The 12,424-nt window shown below is 52.8% G+C and overlaps 1 protein-coding gene across 6 annotated transcripts in view; it reads right to left on the bottom strand.

Moving 5' to 3' along the window:
• The window catches only part of LOC105470073 (carbohydrate sulfotransferase 15), an 84,577-nt gene extending 82,663 nt beyond the window's left edge, over positions 1–1,914 (bottom strand). The window contains exon 1 of one of the 6 annotated variants that reach the window (XM_011721821.2): positions 1,803–1,914. The gene's annotated coding sequence lies outside the window, so the exon portion shown is untranslated. Of the gene's footprint in view, positions 1–8; positions 29–672; positions 807–1,046; positions 1,068–1,542; positions 1,654–1,802 lie in introns of those variants that run through there. The other 5 variants (XM_011721835.3, XM_071068970.1, XM_011721817.3 and 2 more) reach the window with 5 other exon arrangements.
• Between the last annotated feature and the right edge of the window lie 10,510 nt (positions 1,915–12,424).

The raw sequence follows: 12,424 nt of genomic DNA, 5'->3' as shown, positions 1-12,424 counted from the left end.
ACTCGTACCATTAACTTATCCAACGTGAACAAGGCGAAGGCGCCCAGCTGTCACAGCGGCTCCGCGCACGCCGGCAGACGAAGAAGGGCCCCGGTCTCCAGGAGCTGGTCCCAGCCCCCAGCCTGGCAGTCTGCTTCGCGGACTTCCCTACACCCGGCGCGGACCTCCAGCCGCCAGCAGCCGGCAACCCAGCCCCAGCCTTCCTCGCCTATACCCGCCGTCCCAGCCGCGCTGGCCGGCCCCGGGCGCAGGGAGGGCAGGCAACGTGGGCACCGGGACCGCGACGGGGCAGTCAAGCAGCTGTGCCCAGGACCCGGGCGGCTCCGAAGCCTCAACACGTACACACTCGAGCGCACGCCGGCCAATCGGTTGCCTGGAGGAGTCGGGAAGGCGCTTCCACGGCTCTTCATTCATTCATTCTCCCAAAGGCAAGGTTCCCTTCGCCCCGGCGCCTCCATCCTGCCATCCCAAGGGGCCAATTGCGCCACAGCCCGCCACCCAGCCACCCACAGCCACCGCGTCCTATCCCCCGGCACACACAACCCAAGAGACTCGCATTTCATCTCCACTGCCAGAGTCGCCTCCGCGCCCGGGCCGCTACCACCTGGCTCCCCAGCTTCGCCGCCCCGCAGCCCTGGATCCCCGCCTCCGGCCCCACCGCGCGGCTCAGACCTGCCTCGCTCGGGTCGCCGCACCCAGGCCGGCCAGGGACGCCGCCGCCACTGCTGGGAAGCGCCGGCAACTCCCGAGTCACGCCGCCTCCCGAGACGCGGCGGGGCGCAGGGAGGGGACAGCAGTGGGGGCGGGGCGGGGAGGAGGAAGAAGGAGGGGGCGGGGAGCAAAAGTTCACACCGCTCGGGGCTCAGCCGCGCCCCCATCTCTTCCCAGGCCCGCCCCCGCCATCTCCCTCCCAGAACCGGGTCCCACGGGCGTAGGCGCCGGAGAGCTCTGGCCTCGCAGCCCGGAACGGCCGCAAGGCTAGAGCCGGGGTTCTGGAAGCGTATCCGAGCTGGAGACCGGGGAGAGAGTGGCTGATGCCCGCTTACCTCCCCCGGGCCGCGCCTGGAAACTTCCCCAAAGTGCGATAGGGGTGTGGGGGCGGAGCGCAAGGCAGAGGGGAATCCCCGACCCCTACCACCAAACGACGCGCGCTCACACCGCGAAAGCACTGGTCTGTCCGTCGGTCGGTCCCCCGCCTGCGGCTCCCAGAGCTGGGCGGTGCAGGGGCGCCCCGATTCCGACTACTGGGCTCCTTCTCCCGGATAGCCCGCCCGTGCGTTCCCCGCGGCGTGCGCCACCGGCCGGCCTCCGGCAATCCACGGCGCCACCACGCCACTGCTCGGTCCCCTGTCCCCTCGCTCCGACCGCGTCCTCCCTGCGAGGGAAGGGGCGTGCGTCGCCGCTGGGCAACCCTTCCCGCGGGGTCCTCAAGCGCGCAGGGCTCCGGAGCGCCGCCAGGACCAATGGCGAAGGGACACCTCCCGCTGGGGATCTCTGAAGGCTCGGGGAGGCCGAGCCGAGGGGCGCGGGGCCCAAACCTACCTCGGCTCGTCTCGCTTGCTCGCAAGTTCATTGTCTGCCTGGGCCGCCGCGGCCACCGCCACCACCGCGCCGTGAGCGCCGCGGGGAGTGAGGCTGCGCGCAGCCTCCGCAGGTCCGGACTCCCTACGCCCAGCCCCGGCCGCTGCCGGCGCTGCCTGGCCAGAACCCGCGGAGGGGCGCCGGAGCCCCGAGCCCAGAGCCAGACCTCCTACCGCCGCTCCTCGCCGCCCCCACCTCGGCATCTGGCGCCTAACTTGTACCTGAGAAGCCTGAGTCCAGCCCGGGAGCCTCTGCGGCTCCGGCTCCGCGGGAGCGCGCTCAGCTGCCGAGCCTCTAGCCCCGCATCCAGGGCGCGTCAACCTGACTCCGCGAGCGCAGGGAGGAAAAGTTTGGGAGTGACGTGCAGACGGCGAATGAAACATCCAAAGAGAACCCTCCCCCCGCCCCATGTCGCGCTGACACACATCAGCTCGAGTCTGGAATGCGAGATCAAGGCGTGTGCGCCGAGCGGTGGGTTTGGCCCCCGCCCCCTCCCCCTCCGAGTCAACACTGCTTGTGTGTTGCAGTGATTCCAAATAAAAGCACATCGAAACCCCTGAAGTCTGACAGTGACACCTTGCCAGAGCCTTTTTTTTTTTTTTTTTTTTTTTTTTTTTTTTTTTTTTTTTTTAAGACGGAGTTTCGCTCTTGTTGCCCAGGCTGGAATGCAATGGCGCGATCTCGGCTCACTGCAACTTCCGCCTCCCGGGTTCAAGCGATTCTCCTGCCTCAGCCTCCCGAGTAGCCGGGATTACAGGCGTGCACCACCACGCCCGGCTAATCTTGTATTTTTAGTACAGACGGGTTTCTCCATGTTGGTCAGGCTGGTCTCGAACTCCCAACCTCAGATGATCCGCCCGCCTACGCCACCCGAAGTGCTGGGATTACAGGCGTAAGCCACCGCGCCCGGCCGCCAGAGACATCTTTAAGGAACCTGGCGGTCTGGAGCCAGCCCATACATTAATATTCAAGGCCACGGCGCTGGTGAGTTCGGCATCCTCTGTTGTATTTGCATCCCAGGAAGGCTGGCCTGGCTCTTTGGCCCGGCGTGTTTGCTTCCGCCGGGAGGTAAAGCTCTGCAGGACCCCGAGCGCCACTGCCTGCCGCAGTGACCTGGAGTCTGCTCCAGGGAACTACCTGGACAGCGCGAGGGGCAAGAAAGCGGCACCAGTGGCCAACTCCACTGACTCTGGGCTGAAGATGTCATCAGTTAAAGAAAAAGACACATGAAATTCTGGCAGATTCTCTCAGAGGGCCTTGCAGCACCAAGCCCAGCCTCTCAGGAAACTGAGGTCCAAGGGGCAAAAAGAATCTGCAGTTTTTTGCCGGCCTGTGTTCCCGTGGCCAGAGTCCAGCACCCTCTTCCTCCAAGCAACCAGCAGTTGAAATGAAAGTGCTCCGTTAACTATAGACTACATGCCACCGAAGGGTCATTCCTGACAGTGCCTTCTCCCCATTATCTCTTTATTGCTGGAGGCTTCATCTCACCCCCCTGAAGCTACAGTCCACCCTGAGGTCATAAACTTCTGCTCAGCATCCATGGCAACTAATTCAGAGGTCACCATCAGAGGATTATAACTGCAGATGGGAAACCGGGATGAGAGGGGAGTTCTTTAAAATCCTATCTTGTTTTCCTACAAATAATGCCTCTTACATAAAATCTGCAAAGAACAATGAATGCAGCAAAGAGACTTGCCTTAGAATATCAGACGAGATTGCTTTTTCCATATAGACTCCACTTGGTGATTTTTATTCTTTATTTTTTTTTAAACAAAAACCTATTTCTGAAAATACAATGAGCTGCTTTTTGCAGGGTTCACAATTCCCAATAGATGATGATGCCATTTTTCAAGGTCTCACACACGTTGTGGCTTTGGGGCTTATTTATTAGCTCCCAAGAAAAGCCTGCCTTTCAGCGAGGTTTATATACTCGAGTAATTGCATCAGGGGACACAGAGCAGGTTGCTGTTAAAGAGGGTTGGTTGTACATGCGTCTGCAAGGAAGGCCCTGGGCCAGGCAGCTGTCAGACCAGTGTGCAACTGGTTTAAACAAACACAGGGAAGGGTCTGTGGAAACGGCGAGGAGGAAATCCCCTTCTGTAAGGGTGTGTGGAACATTATTCTAGGGCCACACATACTGCCGGGGAATAATGCCTTTCCTTTCCTCCCTCCAGGTAAACACATAACTCCGTTACGGAGATGGCACTGGGCCCACCCAGATCACCTTCAAATTCAGGTGTCAGAAACCACAGTTGACATGAAGCAAATTGTTTTTAAGTAAAAATCACGGTACCGCTTTGATACGAATTCCACCAGGGACTTTCCAAAGGTGTTTATACACGTGCCTGAGATTAACTAGAGGGTGATTTTTTCCCTTTCAACCTTAATTTCAAAAAATTACCCAAGAATTGCACTTGGGCCTGTTATTGCAGAGAATTGAAAGAACACCCAAATGCCAGGTCCCTGTGGGTGGGTGGAAGGATAGACAAATAAATGTGTAACTGCAAGAGAGGTTGGTACTAACATGGTAATAGCAAGTCATGGCTGAAAAAAATGCAGATACTGGCCAAGCACAGTAGCTCATAGCCTGTAATCCTAGCGCTTTGGGAGGCCGAGGCAGGCGGATCACTTGAGGTCAGGAGTTTGAGACAAGCCTGGCCAACATGGTGAAACCCCGTCTCCACTAAAAATACAAAAATTAGTGTGGTGGCACATGCCTGAAGATTGAAAGAGAATCGCTGGAACCTGGGAGGCAGAGGTTGCAATGAGCCGAGATCACACCACTGCACTCCAGCCTGGGCGACAGAGTGAGACTCCCTCTCAAAAAGAAAAAAAAAAGAAAAAGAAAAAAGAAAGAAAAATAAAATGCAGATACTTTCAGAAAATAAATCCCTGCTTCCCCTGTGTGCACTCTAGGCCCCCACAACTGTGGATTTAAATTGCCTGGGTTCAAATCCTACTTCTGTCACCCACTAGCTGAGCAACCTGGGCAAGTCACTTCTTCCCATGCCTGGGTTTGAGGCTTCTGATAGCACCTACGAATAGTTGACTGAGATGTTGATCCCAACTCTTCACTCTCCTGTGGTGGTTATTACACATATGCATCCTTGTCACGGCCTTCCAGTGTGGGGATTGCACTTCCCCATTCCTTGACTTTGGACTGGCTTTAGACAATGAGATAATGGGGAATATACCTGGATCAGAGGCTTGAAGTGTGCTTGGAGGGCCCGACCTGCTTTCCTCTGTTCTGGTGGTCCACCATGAGAAGAACACGTTGCTGCCTCTTTCAGAGAGGCTTCAGAATGAACACACATGGAGGAAACCTGAACTTGACTTGCTGTCTGGAGCCATGTCACTCCACATACAGCAGGACTCACAGCTGCTACAGGCAACCTACAGACATAAGAGCAAGGCAGGGAAAATGCTTATTGTTGCAAGCCACTGAATGTTGCAAATGTTTTGTTACACAGCATTGTTGTGGCTGTAGCTGGCTGATACATGGCCTCAGTGGCCTGGTGCCAAGACTGAAGACAAAGTATTTTAAAAATACTCAGCACAATTCCTGGGACACAGTAAGAGTTGAAAATCGTAGTTCTTATTAGTAATCATTATTATTGCAAGTAGTTTTATCCATGATAGTCACATAATTGAATGTTTGTTAACATGCAATTGTGTAATAAATTGAATCCATGAATAAGTATAACTCGAATAAAGATTCTGTAAGAGATGCTACAAGGACACCAGCAAACTGGAATGTCAGGGACCTGCCACAATCCTTGAAATCACATTCACTTACTCATTCATTATTCACTCATTCAGCAGACACTCTCTTAACACCTGCTGTGTGCCACTCACAGAGCTGAATGTTGGCACCACTGAGGTCACTAAGACTCAGCCACCTCCTGAAGAAAGGGACCTTCAAAGTCCCATGTTGTGACAAGCATTGTGCTGAGCACTTTCCCATGCCTGTGAGGCCAGTATTACTTATCCCCATTTTTCAGGCCAGGAGACTGAGGCTTGCAAACCAAACACTTAGGCAAGGACAAAAAGCCACGTCTGTTCCATGAGCGCGCACCAGTGCCGATGAGTTCAAGTTCATAGTGGGCAGACCCATTAGGGAAGCACCGTGGGGCAGGGCAAAGAATGGACACACCTTGTCACTCTCTGCCTCCTGCGTGCTAAGAGGGGCTCAGTAAACACTGAAGCTCAGGAGCCCCAGGTCCTGCTCCTGCCACTGAAAAGGGCTGCACCTGGACGTGAGGGAGCCCTTTGGGTCATTGCAGAGGCCTTCAAATTCATTTTGGCAGCCCTGGCTTCAGATTTCGGCCACCTCTGCCACCAGCAACGACCTGCCTCCCACTCTGTGACTTTGACAAATTTAGACTGCTCAGTAACCTGAAGTGCATTTCACTTTCATAAATTTAGCAATGCTCTGGTTAGGTGGCTCCCTTCTGCAGTAATGCATCCATTAAGTGCACTTTAAGCCCATTTTGGTATGCTAATCCATCACAAATCGACGTGAAATTTGGGTTCTTGTGAAAATTTCCTACACCCCATCCAAAACCTCTACCGGATTTAGGACAATAACAACTAGTGGTTCCTTAGAACAGCAGACTTCGGCTCTGCATCAAACCTTCAGTGAAAAAAGGAATGGGGTTAGTTTTAAACCAGTGTCCAGGCTTGTATATTCACAAGAGCCGTCTGCTCTTACAGGGTCCTCCTGAGGGGTGGTTCACATGTTCCAAAAGTGCTGCTGCAGCTTTAAGATTTCAGAGCTCTATTCCAGAGAAATGGAGTCCTGTATGTCTCTGCATTCACCACCCCTAGCTCAGAGCCTGTAAATGTTTATGAATGACCCAGTTAGAATCACCTGGCTTGATTAGCACTTACTCATTCATCAGACTTAGTTAGCTTCATATGATTTCACTATGTCCTGATGAAGACTGGGGATCCTAAAACACAGGCAGATGCCTCTGAAGGAAAATCAGATGCAAACCCCCAGTGCCTCCAGTGATGACCACGTCATCAGAATGGTGCAACCTGTTTATCCTACAGCCTCTGAGGCCGGAAGGAATGTGCAGCCAGTAATTGACAATACAAAGAACCTACAGGTGATAAAAGAGATATAATGTCATTGTTATCACCACCTAAGACTCTGTTGCTACCAATTGTTGAAGGGCAGCACCTATTAAGTAGATGTTTTTAGCTGCGTAATAGACATTTCGCCAATAAGATAAAGTTTACAGCTGGTAGCGTTCTCACTTACTTGCTTCTGTCATAAGATCTACAACCCATTCAACAGCAAAAATGAGCTGTTGACTTGGTAAATTTAGAGCAGCATCGCCTGCCCTAGATGTGAAATACCTCAGCCTTCTAAATAAATTTCATTTTCCTGGTTGAGCATTTAATGCAGTGAAATGTTACAAAGCGGTGTTTAGAAGGATAATAGAAATGAACACCCACAGGCAGACGCAGCGAGCAGTGCATCATGATGGGCACTCCTTCCCAGCCCAGCTTTGCTTCCAGCTCCAACCCAGACCTGCTTCACCCCCACCACCCCGGGCTCTGTGGGTGTCCACCGTGCACCTTCTCAGGCGGTGCCTGTGAGAGAATCTCCATGACATCTTTACTGCTGCTCCTTTACCCCAGTGCAGTGAGCCATAGTCCTCTTCCCAAGCCTGGCTCATCTTGGAAGTGCCTGGACAGTTTTCAAAATGCAGATTCCTAGGCCCCAATACCAGAGATTCTATGACAGTGGGGTGGGGCCAGTCATCTGAATCAGAGTGTCTGGGGTGGCACCTGGGCACCTGTGTATTTAACAAGCTCCCTCAGCACCCATTGACCTTTGAGAGCTGCTGGTTTGGACCAGTCTCATGTCTCCCACGAGGCTGTCACAATAGCCTCCTCCTGCCACTTTCCCCGCCTCCTCTCCCTGCTAGCTGCTAACTGGTTCTTTCTACTTACACAGCCAGGGTCTTTCCAACACACAGATCTGATTCTGTCGGCCCCATGGCTAAACACCTTTGATGCCTACCCTTAGCGCCTCCACTGCGCCAACAAGGTTAGCCAGGTCCAAGTCCACATTGCCAGACTGTGCAGCTGTGGCCCTGCCTCTTCCCTGGGCCCATCTCCCTCCTTGGCTCCTGGACACCCATCAGCTCCATCCACATGGCTTCCCAGAGTGGCTCAGGGGCAATAGACAGGGTGGTTCTGAAAAGATGAGTCCTGTGACAATGGCAGCACAGAACACGGCTGTCCACTTCCAGGGACTCTCTGCTCTTAGATGGGGGTTGGCTCTTTAGGAGTTGCTTAGACAAAAGCAACCACCTGCTGTGGGTATGGCTGTGGGTGTGGGTGAGAGCTGGGGGCGGGGAGTAGTGTGAGCACCTGTTCAGAAGTGTGCCCCACCCCCACCGGACCCGTGGTAGGCTCACCTGAGCACTAGGTACATGGGCCACAAGCGCCCAGACTCCGGCTCTGACCTCAACTCCACTCTTCCTTTGCTGTGACCCCCTCTGAGCCTCACATCCCTCCCTGTGACATGAAATGTGGAACAGGATTCTCTCCTGGGACGGTCCCCTGTCCAGTGTCATCCAGAATCGGTATCTCTCATTGTGAGAAGTGAACAGAAAGGGATTTCCTCACTCTCTGAATTGATCTTCTGTTGCTGAGTAAGAAATTTCCAGCAATTCATGACTTAAAGCAGAATCCATTATTTTTTTTTTTAATCTCACAGCCTGTAGACCAGAATTCTGATGGGGTCTCTGCTCTGGGTCTCACAAGAATGAAATGCAGGTGTCGGTCAGGCTGGGCTCGAACCTACAGGTCCTGGGGAGGAATCCAAGTCTTGGCTGTTGGTAAACTGAGGCCCCCATTTCCATGCTGGGTGCCAACGTGGGTACACTCTCTATGCTTAGAGGCCACCTACATTCCTTCTGTGTGACCCTCTCCACCTTCAAACAGCAACTGCATTTTGAGTCTTTCTCACTCTTGAAGCCCCTCTGCCCTCCTTTTCTACCAGCTTTTAAGGGCTCATGTGATTCCATTAAGCCCACCGAGGATAATTCAGAATAACCCCCTCTGCTGAAGTCAACTGATTAGTAACCTTAATTACATTTGTAGAGTCTCATTTCTTATGTAACCCAATATATTCACGAGCACGACACCAGGGCACGGGTAAAGGTGATGGGGTGATGGGGGTAAAGGTCACAATTCTCCAGAGAAACAGAACCAGTAGGATGTATGTTTGTGTGCATGCATGTATGTATTTGTGCACTAGAAGAAATTCACATGATCATGGAAGCTAAGGAGTCCCAGCCCTCAGGTCTCAGCCTGAGTGTGACAGAAGGCAGGAGGGGGCCGGCATCCCAGGTGAAAGCAAAGAGAGAGAGGACTCTTCCTTACTCAGCCCTATGTTCTATTCAGACCCTTATTGAATTAGAGGAGACCTGCCCTCCCTGGGAACCCTGGCCTGGGCAGGGCAGTCTGCTTTGCTCCATCTACCAATGCAAATATTAATTTCATCCCAAAACACTCTGATATGGTTTGACTGTGTCCCTACACAAATCTCATGTTGAACTGTAGTTCCCATAATCCCCATGTGTTGTGGGAGGAACCTGGTGGGAGGTGATTGAATCACAGGGGCCGTTACCCCCGTGCTGTTCTCATGATAGTGAGTGAGTTCTCATGAAATCTGATGGTTTTATAAGGGGCTTTCCCCCAGACTTCACTCAGCATTTCTCCCTTTTGTCGCCATGTGAAGAAGGGCATGTTTGCTTCCCCTTCCACCATGATTGTAAGTTTCCTGAGGCCTCCCCAGCCATGCTGAACTGTGAGTCAATTAAACCTTTTTTCTTTTTAGATTACCCAGTCTCTGGTATGTCTTTATTAGCAGCATGAGAATGGACTAACACATACCCCCACAGACAGACCCAGAAAAAAATGTTTGACCAGATATCTGGGCACCCCATGGCCCAGTCAAGTTGATACATAAAATTAACCATCCCAGGGGTCATTTAAAATTCAGCCTATCTCACTCTCTGTGTTAGGAGTTCCAACCAGCTAGTTTGTCCCACTTCTTCAGCAAATATTTTCTGAGCAGGCTCCAGGGATATCACACATGAGCTTCCAGGACTCCCACCCTACCCTTGGGAGGCCCACAGTCTGAAAGGCTTCAGACAGGGAAAAACCGGGTGCCATGCCCATGTCAGGGCTGGGGCAGGTGGCACCCCCCATCAGGTGCAGGTTCTTGTGCACTCAATGAGAAGCCAGCCCAGGCAAGGCTTCCCAGCCACATCACTCCAGGCCATGCTCAGGGATTTGCCTTACACAGGGACTCCCTGCACAATCACTGACTCACCATGTTCTTTTGATATAGTCACATAGAGGCAGTTGACACTGAAGTATACACAGGTGAGTTGTATGGTGGCTGGGAGTTGCTTCAATAATGGGCTGTGGGATGAGCTGGGGGTGTCAAAAAATGAGACCGGCCAGGGTCATTGAGGCTGGAGGGTGGCATGGTGGTATTCATCCCTATTTCTGGTCTATATTTGGAAACATTCATTTAAAAAGTGTTTTAAAAATGCATTTTAAATGACAGTTTTTGTCTTCCTCAGAAAGGAAAAACCATCATCATTTACCATTAAAAAAAAAAAATCACAAAGTAAATACAATGAAAAGAAAACAAAGTTACTCAACTCCAACCAGGTACTAATGAGTCCTTCCTCCTTGTTAACAGGAATGTGAGTGAGTGTCAGAGTTTAGGGCCCAGGGTCCAGCAGGCTTTCTCACAGGGATCAGTTTTTAGCAAGATGCATCAGTTTTCTTTTGATCTTTCTGATTTTAAGAAAGCTGATAACAAAATACCCGTCTCAGTCTGTGGCCCTGCTGTCTTTAGCACTGGATGTCTGCATCACCTAGGAGCCCCTGTGGTCTGGGTGAGCCCTGTCTGGGCACACTGCATGTGTGCAGGGGGAAGAGGGATGCAGGTGGGAGAGGGGCCAGAGGATGGAGAGAGCACTGGAAGCAGCCAGGGAGAATCCACTCAAGAAAGGGAAGCTCCAGCTCAGAGATGGCCTCCAAGGCCCCTCCTCCCACCTCAGGACTCGACCTTCTTCTCTGGATCCCACTTGCAATCCCCCTGCCCTTAAGACTCAAGACCTGGAAGCACTGTTCATGCTCCCCACCCTCTGCCCCAAGCTTGCCCTGGGAAAGGGCCCAAGGGCCCTCCACACCCTAGTTTCAGCGTCCAGTGAAAACCCCGCCTCTCCTGCCATCCCCAGGTCTAAGAGGGGACTACTTTGTTGTCTGCTAAGCCTCTGATGTCCTGAGCATTTGAGGAGGTTGAGGTGTCGTGTTCTCAGCCCAGGCACAGCTCAGGGGCCTACACCTGAGGGCTACATCCCTGAAACCCTGAGGGACGTCAGCTTCACGGCTGGTCCCTCCATCCAGAATTGGGCTTTGGGCCTTCTGGTCCCATGTGAGGCCAGGCCTCCTGGCCTCTTGGCCTTTCTGAGTCCAGGTCTCCAGTCCACCCCAGTCTCCAAGGACAGGGGCTGAGCAAGGATACAGCAAACTACCTGTGCTGAAGCCACAGGGGAGGGATGGGAGTAGAAGCCGATCCCCCTCAAAGAGCGCAGGGTCTAGGGGCAGTGACTGCTCTCCTGACCTTACTGTGAGGGACAGGGCAAGGGGAGGCTTACCCCACACCGAACTTGTGCCCGGCACTACACTAGGGCATGCCTGTTAGCTCAAGCGAAGACACTGCAGCCTGCCACCTGCCCTGTTCTGGCCACCCTCAGATGGTGTACAGCATGGTTGCACAGTCCTGACCCACCCAGGCCAGGGGGGCTGGGAAATGAATGAGAGGACCCAAGGTGGCCAACAGGGAATGGGTCTCCAGCACCATGGAGCACACATGCCCATCCAAGGAAGCCGCTATGTCTCAGTTCCCACTGGATGGAGCATGGGAGTCTGAAATTTGGATATTATTGTGAAATAGCCCAATTAAAAAGAAAATCTTGGATTGGCAACTAAATCAGAAAAAATAATTGTACAATATAGTAAGATCCAATGCCATCAGATTGCAAGAGAGTCCCACAGGCTGTCACTTTGCAACCTCTGGGGTGATAAACACCAGCAGCTGAGTCTGTAGCTCTGCACCAATGGCTTCCAGATGCTTCAGCTAAGCTGAGCCTGAAGGGCTTGAGTAGGGCTAAGAGGACGCTGCCCCATCTACAAGCTCAGGCAGTGGGCAAAATGCACACAGCTTTGTAGGAGTTGGGATGGGACTCATTGGCCCTTGAATCAGTGCCCTGTTCAGAGTACCATCCAACCCAGAAATGGGCCAGATGCTGTCTGAGAATCCCACCCCAGCAGACCAGAACCAAACTGGAACCCAGGTGTCTCCTCCAGGAGCCTGAGGGCCACCTGTCACCTTGCTCCAGATTTGCATGTTTTTGCTCCAGCAGCATATGTCAACAGGGACTGCAAACATTTTCAGATGACAATGTCACAATTACAGTCCTTGGGGCAGTTTGCTATTTCCTGTTTTCTTCTTTTATTCCCAAGCCAGGCCAGGCTCTATCACAGGAAGGGGTACAGGGGTGATGGAGCTGAGACTAGGACAAAACAGAGGTGGAGCAGGGCCTACAGATGGGGACAACTCAACGATGGACACCACCTTTGATGGTGTCCCTGCTGCCTGAGGCCACCTGCCTCTAAACATGGCATCACAATGACTTCTCGCTTTGGAACAGAATTTGCAAAGGCTCCAAGGTTGATGTTATATTGTCCCCTAATGTGGCCTTCAGGTCTGTCCTAGGAGAGCAGCTATAAGCTCTAG

The sequence above is a fragment of the Macaca nemestrina genome, chromosome 9 (assembly GCF_043159975.1).
Source record: "Macaca nemestrina isolate mMacNem1 chromosome 9, mMacNem.hap1, whole genome shotgun sequence".
Classification (NCBI taxonomy): domain Eukaryota; kingdom Metazoa; phylum Chordata; class Mammalia; order Primates; family Cercopithecidae; genus Macaca; species Macaca nemestrina.
Note: the sequence above shows the minus strand (reverse complement) of the source record. Positions and strands in the feature narration are given on the sequence as shown.